The sequence below is a fragment of the Neovison vison genome, chromosome 5 (genome assembly GCF_020171115.1).
Source record: "Neovison vison isolate M4711 chromosome 5, ASM_NN_V1, whole genome shotgun sequence".
Lineage (NCBI taxonomy): Eukaryota > Metazoa > Chordata > Mammalia > Carnivora > Mustelidae > Neogale > Neogale vison.
This window is the reverse complement of record NC_058095.1, coordinates 85,849,160-85,862,502: the sequence shown is the minus strand read 5'-3', so window position 1 is coordinate 85,862,502 and position 13,343 is coordinate 85,849,160. Positions and strand designations below refer to the sequence as shown.

At 40.7% G+C, this 13,343-nt stretch overlaps 1 protein-coding gene across 2 annotated transcripts in view; it reads right to left on the bottom strand.

Moving 5' to 3' along the window:
* Window positions 1–8,211, bottom strand: part of SGCG (sarcoglycan gamma) — a 139,272-nt gene extending 131,061 nt beyond the window's left edge. Inside the window, exon 1 of one of the 2 annotated variants that reach the window (XM_044249413.1) lies at window positions 7,950–8,211. The gene's annotated coding sequence lies outside the window, so the exon portion shown is untranslated. The remainder of the gene's footprint in view (window positions 1–7,949) is intronic. The other variant, XM_044249412.1, reaches the window with a different exon arrangement.
* Between the last annotated feature and the right edge of the window lie 5,132 nt (window positions 8,212–13,343).

Here is a 13,343-nt window from a genome sequence, read left to right as displayed (position 1 = left end):
ACAGTGTATCTGGAACTGATTCCTGGGGGGATGGATCAAGGAAGATACAAAGTGGGCAAAGAAAAGCATTTGGTATTAGAGCATCCTCCAATGATACAGAACTTAAGAACAAATGGCAAGCGTGTTGGAAGGTGGCATTAATACACTGCTAGGTTGGCCCTCAAAAGCTTGGAGAAAGTGATGGCTTAAATAGTGAAAGACAAAAGCCAGATGTGCCAGACTAGTTGAAGAGGATGAAGATAGATGGGCAACCACAAAGAGAGGTCTCTCCATCTATGCAATGAAGAGACTTCAAGGATGGATGATCAGGATCCCTATAAAAATCACAACTCTTTGCTCAGGTTCCAAACCTGGAAACCCTTGAATGAAGAGTCCCCAGAAGGAGGTGCCAGCAACACCAGAAAAGAGTACAGAGCAAGGACTCAGACAGCCCTGCTCTAGCAGAGCCCAAGGCCATGCAATTGGGCTACCATACAACGAGGAAAGGGTAAACCTTTTCTATTCTTACAATACAGACCTCTAGCATTTTGGAATAAGGCCATGCCATTTGTGGCAGCGAATTACATGCCATTAGAAAAACATTTCTCTAAATACTCCTGGGCCTTTGTGCAGATAAGGCATCTGACCACGAGACACCAAGCAGCTATGTGGCCTGCATTTCCCATCATGACCCGAGTTTCTTAGACTGACACCAAACATAACAAGGTCAGGAGCCAGGAGCAATCTCCTGAAAGTTAGAACTTTCTCCTAGACAGTGAGGGCTAGGCAGAGGGCACACGTAGGCTACTTACACAAGTGGCTCATTGCTCTATGTCACCCACCACCTCTCCCCCATCCCAGTCCCCTGGCCATTGAGGGGTGTCCCTTATGACCAGCCTATAGAGGAGGAAAAAGGCCAAACTTGGTTTTGGGGTGGGTTGGCTCAATACATTAGTGCAAGCCACGAAAGGCCTGCTGTGGACCACAGCCCAGTCAAGGCGCCGAGAGGAAATCTTCCCAAAGCACAAAGCTTCAGGCAGTGTGCCTGCTCATCCACTTTTTGTGGAAACACAAATCAGCTGAGGTTGGAATATATACAGTCTCACTGATGGAGGTGAATGGCTTGGTCAGTTCATCAGGACCTAGAAGGGGAAGTCTGGAAAAGGGAAGACAAGGAGATCTGGAAAAGAGTTTGTGGGTGGAACTCAAGGGTACAAAGAGCAAAGATTTTTGTTTCATATATTAACATCTTCCAGAGATGTGCAAAAGGCACCAAATAACCAGAATGACTCCACCAGCCGACACCCCTCTCCCCCCAGTGCTCCCAGATGGCCATAGTAGTAGGGACAGAGGCCAAGCATGGGCCCAACAAAAGCTGCCTCTCAGCAAGGCTGATCTAGCTACTGCCACTATTGAGTGTCTAAACTGTCAACAACAGACACCAACACTGAACCTTGATATAGCACCATCCATTGACATGCCTAAACAGCCACTCAGTGGCAGACAATTATTTTGACTAAAACTGATTCCTAGGCTGGGTATGCACTTTTCTTTTTTTGCCTGCATGGCTGTGGCAAGCATCACTATCTGAGGACTTACAAATGTTGGATCCATTGATATGGGATTCTCCATGACATTTCAACAAATCAAATGATCCACTTCACAACAAAGGCACTGTGGCACTTGGAAATGGGTCTACTGTTCTCATCACTGATTGTATAAACAAGAAGCTACTAGCTGCTGGCTTGAGAAGGGGATAGGACAGCATTTGGAGGCTGTTGTTGAGGCTGTAGCTCAAAGATTCCTTGTGAGTGTGGGCAATGCCTCAGGATGTTGTCTGTATATCCCCTATCAGCAATCACTGTGGTACTGCATCCTCAAGGGTGAGATCCAGAGTTGTCATTCTTACCATCACTTTTAGTGATCCAGGTGGTCACCCCAGATGGGGTGCCTCCCATCTCCACAACTATGGGCTCTGTGGATCTAGAAGTCTGTTCCCAGTGGGAAATACTCCTACCAGGACAATGTGAGTCCCATTAATCTTCAAGCTACCATCCATTCACTTCAGGCCCTTATATCAAGACAGCAGTTAGAAGGAAAGGATGCAGCATTCCTGGCTCAAAAGAATGTCTGTGAAGGACAGAGGATTTCTTGGTATTCCTTGACCATTTTGATAGTAAACAGACAAGTGCTCACACAAAGGCTGATAAATCAGGGCATGATGACCAATGGTTCAGACACTTCAGAGCTGAATATCAGGCTCATCACAGCAGGTTGGCTACGTAGACCCACACAGGTATTAGGTGGGAATGAATGGGTGGTTGGGGTGAGGGCAGGAGGAGAGATGGTGAGTATCAGTTGCCATCCAGAGACCAACTGTAGCCACGGAGCCTGTGGTTCACCCACTGATGTTTCTTCAGTGGTTTCCTCAGGGCAAGAGACTGATTAGAATCTTGGGTAAAGAGTGGGCTAGTCCCGAATTACATGAAGTAATCTAAGTGGTACCAGGGTGAACAACAGTGGTGTGACACCCTGGTCACCCCAGAACCAAGGCCCTCATTCCTTCAGTTGTCAGGAGTGACAACTGATGATGAGAATTACTTTTGATGGCAGAGAGCTGCCCCACCATCCCACCTACAGTGTGTCCCACATCCCCTGTTTGATTACAGCAGGGATGCGGAAGGCCCAGGCACCTTCCTCAATTCCAGGACAACTCTGAGGGCCATCCCAGTTGCGTCACAACTACCTTGCCATTCCATTCAATCATCCTGCCCAATTTGGCTGCCTTCGGTTTCCTACAGGTGTTTTTACTAAAGATGTTCTCTCATGAACTAGCATGCAAATCTCCAGCTCAGAGTGTTTCCTGGGAAGCCTATCTAAACAATTGCTCCTGGAAAGATCGGGATTTTAACAGGTGGCCAGTCATATCTACAGCATGCCTACGCCGATGGAGTTCTCAGTAGAACATTGCTCACCTTCCTCCACCTGAAGTCAGGTTCCCTGCGTAGAACCTGAGGTGAGGATGCTCATACAAGTAATTTATTAAGGGAATGTTCTCTGAGAGGCATATGTCAGGCAATGAGAGCAGCTGATTAGGGTAGTAGAAGAAGCTGGACATAAAGATGTGGGCAATGCCCCAGAGAAATTTGCAAACACTTCCTAGCCATTTCGTAGCCTGTCCCCTGTGCCAGCCCTGTGAGGGGGAGAGGGGACCTCAGTCCATCCTAGTATAGACATAACTCTTTAAATTTGACATTATTTACAAAGGAAGTTAGAGTTCAGAATATTCTTAAAGTTACACATGGAGGCTGCATTTGGCTAAACCGAATAAAAGTACCTGTCATTACACCATTAGTCTTTGGACTTTTATAACTGAACTGAAAATTTCACACAAAGCAGCTCTATAACCCCTTCCCCTTAAAACCTCAGCTTGCCTAGTCCCTAAAAATAGCATTTGACTAAATTTTAACTCTGTAAAATATCCACACAAAATTAAGGACAAATTTTAAGAAAAGAAAGTTATTTAAATGTATCAACCAAGAGGAGATTCTTTTTAGTTACAAGTCTCCATATGAAAGGTTTAGGACAAAAAGGAATTCTTGAGGTAGACCTAATTAAGGTTCTTATCAAATGTGGTGTATATGCAATTTTCTGATTGCTTTGACAGTTTGTTAAGAAGTTTCAGAGAACTTCAAGGTCATGATTCACTTCTATCATTGTAGACACCTTTTCTTCAGAATTGAAACGTGAGGATTTAAAGTGATATTTAAATGTTGGTCAGTACAGGAACAGCATACTTCTATGTTTTACTAAGATCAACATTTTAGAATATTTTATAAATAATTTTCATTAAGATCTAAAATGTTTTCTGAAAGGAAAATGTTCACAGGAAACCCAGTCAGCTGAGTTTTTTTTTTTTTTTTTCTCCTTCAGAACTACTAAAGGCACCACAGATTTCTAGTAAATTAGTGAGAGTATCAGAGAGGGTTTTCTTTTCTTTTCTTTCTTTCTTTCTTTTTCTTTTTCTTTTTTTTTCTGGAGGGTGCATTTCCTTCTAAGGAGCCCTGACTGGATGAGGAGAATATTCCCTATTGGAGTAAGAGCCTCAGTCTATTATCTTCTATATCTTCTATAGAGGGCTCAGTCTATTATCTTCTATAGAGGGCTCATGGTTCCTTGCTGGGGGTCCAGGAGAAGCAGGTTAGAAATCCTGATGCCATTCTGAGGTTTTTCCCTGACCTCCCTGTCAGTGGGGGTCTAGAATAAGAGACTATGTGTTTCCTCATTATTGGTAGTGACGGGGAGGAGGCATGGGGGTAGGAGGAGGGTGAGAAGAGATACTGTTTACCAAGAAGTCCGACACTTTCTACATGTTTTGTATGATCTGAATTTGATATTCATTATAACATCAGGAGGTAGAAACTGATTATTCTTGTTTTTACAAATGAGGAAACTGAGGCTGCAGATAATTAAGCAATTCACACCAACAAGATCATACAGCTAGAAAGTGGCACTCTGACTCCACAGGCTAAACTAGTAATCACTGCCTTGTCATTGATAGTATGCTTTTCAGGGTAATTTCACAAATAAAACTAATTGAGAATGTGCAAAAGAGAGTTCAAATAGTGACAAAAGTGAGGCTTGGTTTCAAGGTATCCATCTCCACGGCAATGGCTTCTTCCTGCTGCTTCTCCCTTCATTCCTTAGTCCTCCCCAGAAGCGGTCTCTGGACTTTCCATGACTCCACCCCCTCACCCCCTCCCTCCCTTATGCCCCCAATCCATTCTCCATGGCAACCAGAGTGAGCATCCCAAAGAATAAATCTGTCCCTCCTGGTTTTCTGTTGTAAATGCTCAAATGGCACCCCAGGGCTTTAGGATGAAGCACACATCCATTGGGCATAAGCAAACCCTCTTGCCATCCCCAGCTCCTTTTTCTTCAGAGGTACACGACACACTAGTCATACCCACGTCAAGCAGACTTCGATAGTTTGAGGGATTTTGAAAGAAGTCTTGAGACTTTTGGAAATCCACAAATTACTAAATACTCCTATATAAATTTTCCCATATATTTTGCTAGGGTATAATCAAATATATAATTGAAAATGAAGTTGCAGTCTGAAATGGCAAATCCAGTGGAAGAGGGAAACCACAACACTCACGGGGACTTCATGGAAATAATCTGGCCTCGAAGGGTCCAGAGAAGCTATGTGGATGTTGTTTGGTGGTCAACAGGGAAGGAGAGAGGGATAGAGGCAGGTTCTGAAGACTAGGCAAGTAGCAAAATCATACTTGGATTGTCATACTTCCCTCCCATGAGGAAACCATATCAATGGTGGGCTTAGCCCTTTGCTGGGCTGGGCTCATTTGAGAAGCAGCCAGGGTCTGTGAGAAACCAAGCAGAAGAGGGAGCAAAGGGGAAACCACAGGTCCTACACAATATGCAAAATTAAACTAAATGAACACCCTTTCATAATTTACAATTACTATTTAATTTTCATAGTCAACAACAATGCAATGACTAGAAAGTGTGTATTTTAGAGGAAATATTTGGCCATTTTATTTTTGTCATTTTAACACTGTCGGGCTGGAAAGATTTTTCCTTCTACCCTTTAAAGGTCTTCAGGTGGTTTAAGAATTAAATTCACATGAGACAGATCAACAGAAAACAAAACAAAGCCCAAGGTTTACTACATGCTCATACAGGCCCAATAATGAGGTGGAGACCTAAAGAAACAACCCAGGGTACCTGGGTGGCTCAGTCAGTTAAGACTTTTCCATGACTCCGGGGCGCCTGGGTGGCTCAGTGGGTTAAAGCCTCTGCCTTCGGCTCAGGTCATGATCCTTGGGTCCTGGGATCAAGCCTCTCGTCGGGCTCTCTGCCCGGCGGGGAGCCTGCTTCCTCCTCTCATTCTGCCTGTCTTTCTGCCTACTTGTGATCTCTGTCTGTCAAATAAATAAAATCTTAAAAAAAAAAAAAAAAAGACTTTCCATGACTCCACCCCTCCACCCCCTCCCTCCCTTATGCCCCCAATCCATTCTCCTTGGCAACCAGAGTGAGCATCCCAAAGAATAAATCTGTCCCTCCTGGTTTTAAGGAGCTGGCTTTGGCTCAGGTCATGATCCCAGGGTCCTGGGATCAACCCCGGCATCAGCTCACTGCTCAGCGAGGAGGATCGTGCTTCTCCCTCTCCCTCTGCCTGCTGTTCCCACTGCTTGTGCCCGCGCCTACTCTGTCAAATGAATAAATAAAATCTTTTTTAAGAAAAATAAACAACTCAGGCAGGTAGTTTTTATACTTTTTAGAGAAAGGGACCAGAAATTTGCACTTTTTTTTTTTTTTTTTTGCTTATTCCCAATTTATCGGGCGCCTGGGTGGCTCAGTGGGTTAAGCCGCTGCCTTTGGCTCAGGTCATGATCTCAGGGCCCTGGGATCGAGTCCCGCATCAGGTTCTCTGCTCAGCAGGGAGCCTGCTTCCTCCTCTCTGCCTGCCTCTCTGCCTACTTGTGATCTCTCTCTGTCAAATAAATAAATAAAATCTTAAAAAAAAAAAAGAATTCCCAATTTATCAAAAGGACAAAGAAAACTTAAGTTTGGGAGCTGCCATTAGTAAGGAATTCTAAACAGAATTTGGGCTGGGAGAGTAGATTGGTAAGGAAGTCTCCTTATCTCCCTCTACAAGGAGGGCACCTTTCACACGGGAGATTTACTTCTGGCTTTCAGGAGACAAACACAGGGGAGTTGGGGGGGGGGTCAGATTGTTTTTTCACTGGCTATTTCTTAAGTGACTCTTACATTTTGGGGTGGCCTGCCCTTGGCACCTACAACTGCAAGCTTAGCCAGCCTCTTTTGGAAACTTGGATTTGTCAGTCTTTGGAATTTGACATTTAAATATGCTGAAATACTACTTTTCATTTGGGTTTGAAAGAAAACCTTAGATAAATTCTAGAACCTATAAAACTAACACCAGCTTGAACCATTAGTCTTGAAACTCTTGAGTGTGCCTCTTTGTACTCACTCCTACAAAATGTTTCCAAGAAAATAAGTAAAAACTAAATAGTACATTTTGTTCTAGTGAGTTGCTCCATCCTGCTGGCAAATCTTCTAGCCAGTTGAGTTCTATTTTCCTTTATTATCTTTTTCTGTGCCTCCCTTTAAACTTGTTTTCCAACTGCTCCATATTAGGAAACACAAGGAGCTGAAAACTTAGCAGGCCTAAGTGTTGGCACATGTTTACCTTTTACTTATACTGACTTTTTGATACGGATTTTGAGCAACACTTTGTTTTCCAGATTTTAGGAGAGAACTATTCTTTCCTTTTTTTTAATTCCAAAAGTAGTTGGGAATCCAAAGTTGGTAATTTGCTTTTTTTTTTGTTTTTTTCCAGGATTTTAGGAGAGAACTATTCTTTCCTTTTTTTTTATTCCAAAAATAGTTGGGAATCCAAAGTTGGTAATTTGCTTTTTTTTTTTTTTTTTTTTTTTGCTTATTCCCAATTTATCAAAAAGACTGGGACTCTTGCTCTCATTAATTTCAATCTATTGCTTAATGACTATAATAGAACTATGAACAAAATGTAAAGCAAATGTAGTTCCACCACAAAAGTTTAAGAGCAGAATTAGAAACAGGTAATCTTAAAGATTACATTTTATCTAGATTAACTACACTGTACAATTAAATGTCCCATAACAGAGAAATGCTATCATGGAATTCTACAAAATAAAAACATTAGAAATACAAATCATGTGGAAAAATACATAGCATGTTAGTAGAGTAAAAGAGTGGAAATGATAAGTTACACTAAATTTTATTGATACTTATATATAATCATTTTGAAAGAAATGTATTCAACATTTCAAACAGCATTTAACCACCTAGAAAGAGAAAAACAACAAGAAATCTTGTACCTATTTGGTTTTTAAGTTGTACATTGTAATGATATAAAATCCAAGTTAAAACTGATGACTTACCTTAGATGTATTAAAAAACCCACTGGGGAATTACTACAGTCCTCCGGCTCTATCAGAGACAATGTTTCAAACTTTCCCCTTACTTGCAGAATGAGTGAAGGATTTGGGGCTTCAGAATTCACTGACTGTGCCTGGAAGAAAAGGCTCTCACGTGTTTGGCCTTGTCTCATGTTTCATCCCCTCGTATTAGCAACAGGCGTATCTAATTTTACTCAGTGACATAAACAGCTCATACCACACTTAAAATTGTTTGGGCACCAATTCCAGGACACAGCTCTAAGTGGGCCAAAAAAAAAAAAAAAATCTTACAAAACCAACACTTAAACCCTGAATCATGATAGTCTTATGTAATTATAACTTTCTAAAATAAACTTTACCTTAAATGAATAGAAAAACCAGACTAGTTTACAGCAGAATTTAATGTTGACAAAATCTTTTGGAAATCATTTCAAATTAACATGCAACATTTAGAACTTAATGACCTAATTAGTATTAAGTGTATACTATTGTCACTCAAGTGAAATGCACATTATCATATTAATAGTTACTCCTTAAAAATCGCTTTCTTTAAGCCTCTTTTTTAAATTTATATATTTATTTGTCAGAGAGAGACAGCGCAAGCAGGGGAGTGGCAGACAGAGGGAGAAGGAGAAGCAGGCTTCCCATTGAGTAGGAAGGAGCCTGATGCAGGACTTGATTCCAGGATCCTTTGATCATGACCTGAGCCAAAGACAGTTGTTTAACCAGCTGAGCCACCCAGGTGTCCCTAAGCCTCTTTCTAAGAGAAAAACTTAAAATATTTGAGAAGAAAACCTTGGGGAATGCTCATCCTAATAAAGAGAAGGCAAATAAATTCTGCCTGTTAAAATTACAACAGTTCTTTTCCAGTAAACTAAATTTACATTATGTTTAACAAAGGATGTGAATGTAACAAAGCAATCTTGACGTTTTTATCTTTACTTAAAAAGAAGAATAGATCATTCATTTTCATAAGATGTAAAGAAAATGTCAAGCTTTTTAATTTTTATATAGCCTGGTGAGCAGGATGAATTAACAAAGATTAAATTATATATTTGAAATTTGTATTTTAGCACTACACCTGGAAGAGGAGAAGCAGTACAATGATAATCCATATGCTTAATATTTCCTTTTCTTCTTAGAAGACCTTTTCTCTTATTCTGTTTATTCATAACTCTAACTTCTTTTGACATTCGATGCTTCTCATGCCAACAGCTGCAGGCCTTAAATTCCACAGCTGATACAGCTTCAACTAATCACACATTTATTTGTAAGACTTTAAAAAAAATCTTTCATGAACTCTCTGAACATTACTATTTTCCCTGACACAGCAATATAGTTAGAATAAAATTACAGCACAACTATCTCATATCAATATATATATAAAATACTTACCAGTGATGATACGAGATGTTTGTATCAGTATGTGTCTGAAAAGTCAAAATTTGAAACTCCTAACCTAATATTCTGGTTGAAATGTCACACATTTAAAGGTTACATATTGAGGGACCTTTTCATCAATCAGTAAATTGGTTTTATAGCTATGAACTTTTCAATGTTTTGTGCACTGCTTTGTACAAATGTTAGTCAAGTTATGGATTTGATCTCCATTCACATCTACAGATTCATCTAATACTACCAACTTTTCAGTCCTTCAGGAGGAGGGTTTAAAGAAAAACATCTTTCATTTTACAGAATAGTTGAAATTACTAAAATAAGATCTTCAAAGTTTGTATAGTTTCACTATACACCTCTAAGTGTGTATGTTTTCAGTGGAATCGTAACATAACTAAATCATAGTTTTAAAGCTATAAGAGACCTTAAAGGAAACAACCTAGTCAAACAGTTCACTGGATGTAAAAGAGCTCCTTCAAGGTTACAGAGCTAGTTTGGGCCTGGCAAGCAAACAGAAACAGAAATCGTTCCTACAGAGAACAAACTGGTGGTCGCCAGAGGGAAGGAAAGGAGGGATGGGTGAAATAGGCACAGGGGAATAAGAAGTACAAACTTCCAGTCCTAAATAAATCATGGAGATGTAAAGTACAGCGTAGGGAATATAGTCAGTACTACTGTGATAATGTATAGTGACAGATAGTGACAACACTTCTCTCTGGTGAACACTGTGTAATGAATACAACTGTTGAGTCACTATGTTGTACCCCTAAAACTAATGTAACATTGTGTGTCAAATGTATTTCAATTTAAATAAGTCAAATAGAGTCAATTATCGTATGGTTTCACTTATTTGTGGAGCATAAGGAATAACATGGAGGACATTGGGTGAAGGAGAGGAAAAGTGAGTTAGGGGAAATCGGAGGGGGAGATGAACCAAGAGAAACTGTGAACTCTGAGAAACAGTGCTTTTGGGACGGTGTGGGGGGCTTGGGTGAACCTGGTGGTGGGTATTATGGAGGGCACATATTGCATGGAGCATTGGGTATGGTGCAAAAACAATGAATCTTGAAACACTGAAAAATACAATAAAATTTTTTTAAAAAGTGAAAATAAATTACAAATAAAAGAAAATAAATAAATAAATAAAGAGAAGAAAGTCCTTAGGCTCTTATGTTAAGTGTGTTCTTACTTAACTATAGGATCCTTCTGGGATTCACCCGTATCCGTCCCCCTATAGTCAGTTAGCAATCCTGACCTCCTACCTCACTTCTGCCTGGGGGCAGACAGTCCTGCTGCTTAAGATATTGGGTTGGGGAGGCCACTTTTAGATCCAGTGAAAACAAGGAATTTCTGGTAGATATATGGTTCATTTTGGACTAATTATTTGTGTTTTTGATATGAAGTAGGAGGTAATTTTTGCCTGCAGAGGGAGGATATAGGGGATGATGGGGGATGAGACCATTGAAAGTCTGACAAGAAGAGAGAAGTCATGAAGAGCTGGGGAGTAAATTTACTAGTGAAATGTAACAGACAATGTTTGGAGCCAGGTGAAGTTGATCAATATACAGTGGTCCTATTTTTAGTAGTTCCTGTGATTTTGGATACTAACTGTAGGGATGAGCTCCTAGGACAAAATCCCCCCAAACCACCTCACACTTTCCTCCCAAACCAAACTCATCATCTCTCAAACCTGCTTTTTTGTTCATCCTTCCTTTCTCAGTTTATGACTCCAGCCTCCACAAAGTTACTGACGGCTGATTTGGGAACCTCCCTCACTAACCAGCCTGCCACTCACTAAGCCGCAGTATCTCCGGCTCTGCCTGCTCTTTTCTCTCCACCTCCCATCTGACTCCAGCAGGTGTCTCCTGGTGCTCAGTACCTGCTGGCCTGGTTCCAGGTTCTGCCGCAGTCCATTTTAGACTCCTGGGATTGCCAGAGAAATGCCGAAAACATTTCATTCTCTCCACATCACTCCCTAGCTTAAAGACCCGTGGCAAGCCTTCAGGATGGGGACCATGTTCTTGACAGGGCACACACACCTTTATGACTGGGCCGAGTCTATCTCCCTTTGACCCATCCTTTAGGTTCTATAAGAAACTACACGCCATTGGATGCCTAGCTAAATATGACTAGACTTACCTCCCATCCCTTTCTTTCTAATGACTATTTAACTTTTGAAAGTCCATTCACTTGTCATTATCAGCTTTCTATATGTATTTATAAACTTATAGTTATTTGCATTTACATTACCATCATTGCTTTATATACATATTTTCTCTATTAGACTCTGAACTCCTTGCTCAGCACCTGAGCCTTCCATTAACTGAACCCTGAATATTTACACTAAACTCAGTATTTTTTATGATTTCAGTTCCACAGCGCACTGTAACACCAGAAAAAAAAAAAAAAAAAAAAAAGAGCTAACATATGATCAGGATGACATTATAAGACTTTTCCAGAAGAGGTCAGTATAACAGTAATAAATGTATTTGCTTTCAGAGCAAATGAAATGTGAAATCAAATTATTTTGTGAGAGATAAATTTCAAGCATTAAAAAAATACCCTTATCAGGGCACCTGGGTGGCTCAGTGGGTTAAAGCCTCTGCCTTCAGCTCAGGTCATGATCCCAGGGTCCTGGGATTGAGCCACACATCGGGCTCTCTGCTCAGCGGGAGCCTGTTTCCTCCTCTCTCTGCCTGCCTTTCTGGCTACTTGTGATCTCTGTCTGTCAAATAAATAAATAAAATCTTAAAAAAATATACCCATATCAATGACCTGCCCCTCTAATCAAAGCTACAGCTTCCTCAAGAGAGATGGCCATAGACTTCAAAGAAGCAAAATGGAATGATTCTCTACACAAATGAAAACACAAGTTTAAATCTAGAATGTAATTAATGTAATCACCTGGATGCTTCTCACCCAAATTCTCCTGTTATTTTAAAATAGAGATGATCCAAGTGTATGCATTTTAGAAAGAAAAATCATATTCCTTTTGGAGTTGCTGTACAAATAAAAAAAATGACCACTAGATTACTGAATGTAGGCATTTTGTGGCTTCTGATACTTGGGGGGAAGTGTAAGAGTCCCTATTTAGTGTAAAGGGGCTAATTCAGTATTGTCAGGGATGACAGGAAAGAAAACAGTGGGACGCTGGAAAAACAAGAAGACTTAAAAAAAAGAAAACTCTTACCTAACTTTTGTAGCAACATGGACGGGATTGGAAGAGATTATGCTCAGTGAAATAAGTCAAGCAGAGAGAGACAATTATCATATGGTTTCACTTATTTGTGGAGCATAACAAATAGCATGGAGGACAAGGGGAGCTGGAGAGGAGAAGGGAGTTGAGGGAAATTGGAAGGGGAGGTGAACCATGAGAGACTATGGACTCTGAGAAACAATCTGAGGATTTTGAAGGGGTAGGGGGTGGGAGGTTGGGGAAACTAGGTGATGGGTATTAGAGAGGGCACCGATTGCTTGGAGCACTGGGTGTGGTGCAAAAACAATGAATGCTGTTACGTTGAAAAGAAATAAAAAATTTAAAAAATTTAAAAAAAAGAAAAAAGAAAACTCTTACATTTCAGAAAATGGACTACCTGAAATGTCAAAGGTAATCACTGCATTGGGCCGTCATATATATTTTTTAAAGATTCTTTTTTTTTTTTAAATCTTAGGGAGAGCGAAGGGCAGAGAAAGAGAGAGAGTCTCAAATCGACCCTCCATTCAGTGTGGAGGCCAATGCAGGGATCAACTTGGGGTTTGATCCCACCACCCTGAGATCACAACCTGAGCCAAAATCAAAAGTTGGAAGCTCAGCCCACTGAGCCACCCAGGTGTCCCACTGCCAGCCACTCTTACCTCCAACCCTCTGTAGTTTCCCTGTACTTTTTGTACACACTCAGCAGGGTCATATTTACCTTCCACTTTGAAACTTTAATCTCCTATATCTCCTGTGATTTGATCAAATTGATTTAAAAAATAATG